Source organism: Myotis brandtii, unplaced genomic scaffold, assembly GCF_000412655.1.
Source record: "Myotis brandtii unplaced genomic scaffold, ASM41265v1 scaffold103, whole genome shotgun sequence".
Classification (NCBI taxonomy): Eukaryota; Metazoa; Chordata; class Mammalia; order Chiroptera; family Vespertilionidae; genus Myotis; species Myotis brandtii.
The window spans coordinates 5,471,633-5,475,811 of NW_005353460.1; positions in this window are offsets into that span (position 1 = coordinate 5,471,633).

Sequence of the window (4,179 nt, forward strand, 5' to 3'; positions counted from 1 at the left end):
TCTATATTTGGAGTGGAGAAATGTTGGGAAGAGATTGTCTTATACTTTTTTGAAAAAAGTAAGAAGCAGTGGGCAGCTGATAAGATTTGTAAAAATCAGGAAATTTGACATTTGGAACTGGGGTACAACCATTTGCTGGCTGTGAGATCCTGAGTCAGCTAAGCAGTGATTCCTTTGTGCACAAGAGTCTGAAACCCACCTATTACCAGCCCCATATGGTATAAATGAAGAACAGTGTTTCTTTGGAAGCTCGTAGACAGAAAGGCCGCCGAGTCCAAAGATCCCCTGTGGGTCAGGGTGCTGGGTTGGGCAGAGATGGCTGGGCACACCAGGGAAGTGCCCAGTAGAAAGACTCCACTCCCATAATAACAATCTAGCTGGGGGGCGGGGGAAAGGGGGTGATCCAGAGGGAACATTTAAGTGAAGCCATAATTATAGGAACTTCCTGGAGGAGGAAATGGCCTGTTTAGAAGGAGGGACCTCTAGGGGCAACCTCTGGTTTCAGCCTGTCAGAACTGTGTTCTAAAATTACACCTGCAGGATTTTAATTTACTGAGGTGACTGAGTGCCAACACAGAGAGGCCAATGCCATTGAAAGAAGAATTCATGACCTGTATTTCCCAAGAGAAGGGGACATACCACGTCATGCAGGGCCAGCGGGGCAAAACCAGGTTTGGTCAGAGGGTAATAGGCAGGCATGAGGGGAGAGTAGAGGCCAGAACCTTTAGTGGGATTCCCTCAGGAAAGGCACCAGAGGGAAGAGTTTAGGGTTGGCTAGTTCCAATCATTTTAGTGGGTTTGGGGCTATAGGGGTGGTCTCTACTTGTCCCATTCCTGGCTGTGGGGTGATTTAGGGCAGGGGGAATACTGGCTTGGTGTGTGAAAGTTAGAGGCCTTGGATCTGCCAGTCTGTATGTGAAAGGTATGTTCCAGGCAAGCTGTCCACCCCTCTCCCTCCCCCAGGAATTAGCCCTGGGAGGGACAGGCTTTCCCTGGGTCTGAAAGGCCCCTGAGAGATGTCAAAACATCGTAAGATACAGAGAATAAAAAATAAAAACCAGCCCTAACCGGTTTGGCTCAGTGGATAGAGCGTCGGCCTGCGGACTGAAGGGTCCCAGGTTCGATTCTGGTCAAGGGCATGTACCTTGGTTGCAGGCATATCCCCACAGGGGGTGTGCAGGAGGCAGCTGATCCATGTTTCTCTCTCATCAATGTTTCTAACTCTCTATCTCTCTCCCTTCCACTCTGTAAAAAATCAATAAAATATATTTTAAAAAAATAAAAATAAAACCCAGAATGAATGCAACCTGCTGGATCAGTTTCTTGCTAAGCTACCGATGTACCTCCAGGGCGACCTGGACTCGTCTCTCCTCAACTCATCTACAATATTGGGGCATTAATCTTCAACCTCTGCCACGAGGTCATTGTGAGACTTAAGTGCAGTAGCAGACACTTCATCCATGACAGCTGTGTGAACTGTTTCACCAGCCTGAGTGTCAGTAACCCCACAGCACTTTTTTCCCCATCATCAGTGTACAGTTCAGTGGCAATAAATATATTCACCTTGTTGTGCAGCCATCACCACGGTCATTCCCGTAACTCTGTTCATTTTGTAAATCTGAAACTCTATATCTATTAAACAATAACTCCCCATTCTCCCCTCCCCACAACCCCTGGAGACCACCATTCTACTTTCCGTCTTCGTAATTTTGATTCAAGTACCTCATATAAGTGGAACCATACAGTATTTGTATTTTTGTGACTGCCTTATTTCTCTTAGCATAATACCCTCCAGATTCATCCATGTTGTAGCACAAGCAAGTCAAACTCGCAGCCAGAGGGCCACATGCCTCGTATAGCATGTGTCAGAATTTCCTTCCTTTTTAATCTGCATTTCTCCTTAAGGATTCAAGAGAGCCGATGTTATTTCCTTATTTCAGCACAGCTTTCTTCCCACTCATTTGTTATTGTCAAGTAGATTACATTTCTCTAAGTTATAGGCCTAACAATACAATACTACACCTAGTTTTATGCAATTGCTTTTAAATTAGTTAAGAGGAAAAATGCAGTTATAAAGTCATTATAATTAATTACCTGCACAACTACCTTTACTGGCAATTCTTGCTTCAGATTACTGTAGGGTGTCACTTGCTTTCAGCTTCCTCTAGTACTTATTTTAAGATGAGTTGGCTAGCAACAGATTCCCTCAGTTTTTATCTGAGAATATTTTTACTTCACCTTTGTTTTTGTAGAACTATTTCTCCCTTCAATTCTGTCAATTTTTGCTTCATATATTTGGATGGTCTATTATTAGATGGTTTATAACTGTTATATCTTAAGTTGTATGAACCTTTATATTAATATAAAATGTTTGGTTTCTTGTCAACTTTTTAAATTGAAAGCCTGTTTTGTCTGATATTAGTATAGCCACACCTGTTCTCTTTCAGTTACTATTTGCATGAAATAACTTTTTCCATCCTTTCACTTTTAATCTATTTGTGTCTTTAGATCTAAAGTGAGTCTCTAAAGTGAGACTGCATATTTAGATCACTTTTATTTTAAATCCTCACCTGAGGATATGTTTAGAGTGGAAAGGAGAGAAAAACATCAATGTGAGAAACATCGATCTGTTGCCTTCCTTATGAGCCCTGACTGGGGATCAAACCAACCTAGGTATGTGCTCTGACTGGGAATCGAACCTACAACCTTTTGGTGTATGGGATGATGCTTCAATTAATTGAGACACCTGGCCAGGGCTAGATCATGTTCTTAACATCCACTTAGCCAATCTCTATCTTTTGATTGGAGTTTTTCCATTTACATATATTTACTGATAAGGAGGGACTTATTTCTCTCATTTAGCTATTTGATTTCAATGTTTTACAGCATTTTGGTCCATTTCTTGCACTGATGTGCTTCACTCTAATTCTGCACTATTACCATCTTCTGTGTTTCACTGATGTTTTTTTTAGAGTGAAACTTTTTAAAAATATATTTTTATTGATTTCAGAGAGGGAGAGAATCATTGATCGACTGCCTCCTGCACGTCCCCTATTGGGGAATGAGCCCACAAACCAGGCATGTGCCCTTGACTGGAATCGAACCAGGGACCTTGAGTCCGCAGGCCAACACTCTACCCACTAAGCCAAACCAGCCAGGGCCATAGTGAAATATTTTAATTCCTTTATTTCTGTTTGTGTATATTCTATACTGTTTTGTCATTACCATGGGGATTAAATTTGACATCCTGAAGTTATTACACTCTAATTTGTCTCCATACTGCTTCAAGTTAGTATTTTCTTTTATTGCAACCTTCAGGATCCTATCATTTCTTGCAGGGCAGGTCGTGTGATAATGAATTCCCTTCATTTTTGTTGATCTGGGAATGTCATAATTTTGTTAGTGTGGGGTCCCCTCTGAGTCTCCACCTGTTACTAGTGGACGTGGGATTCTTGGGGCGCTGTGGAAACAAGAATTCCCTGAGGTCCCCAGGGGAGAGTGAGGGATCCTGGAAAGCTTTATTGATGGCGTAACATTAAGGAAGTGCTCCTCCCAGGTCCCATCTCCCTCCTTCCACCATGGAAAAAGTCCTGCTTTGTCTTCAGCAGAGCTAGGATTAAAGCCACTGCCCAGAGTCCTCACTCCATATGAAAGCACAGTCCACTCCAGCATCTGGCCAGCTTAGCTTGTGTTCCCAGCTGCAGTCCATTGCGTGTGGGGCTGGCATGGCCATCGGCCCTGTGGCTGCTTAAGGCCAGATGGCTATGGAGGTTCACTGCAAGTGCATGTCATGGACCAAGCGAGAAACAGAAGCACAAGCAAACAACAGAGCAAGAACTCTTTGTCTCAGGGTTATAACTAGGAGCTTAACCAATTGAGCCTTCAGAATTTCGTGGGCTTGCATTGGCTCCACCCCTACGGCTAATTATATTTTCCCGATTGGACTGATGGGCAAGCACTTCCCGTCACCCGACTTCATTGCACATGCATTCATCCTCCCCTTTGTTGGATCCCTTCCCCAGTGATTTGCAAGTAGACTGGTGGTTCCCTGGGGAGGGTAAAGTTACAGCTTCCTGGTGAAGCTGCCTAGGTGACCAAGCTTACGATGTCTGGCCTTTGCTTTCTTCCTATTATTAATAACTAGAGGCCCGGTGCACAAAAATTTGTGCACTCGGGGGG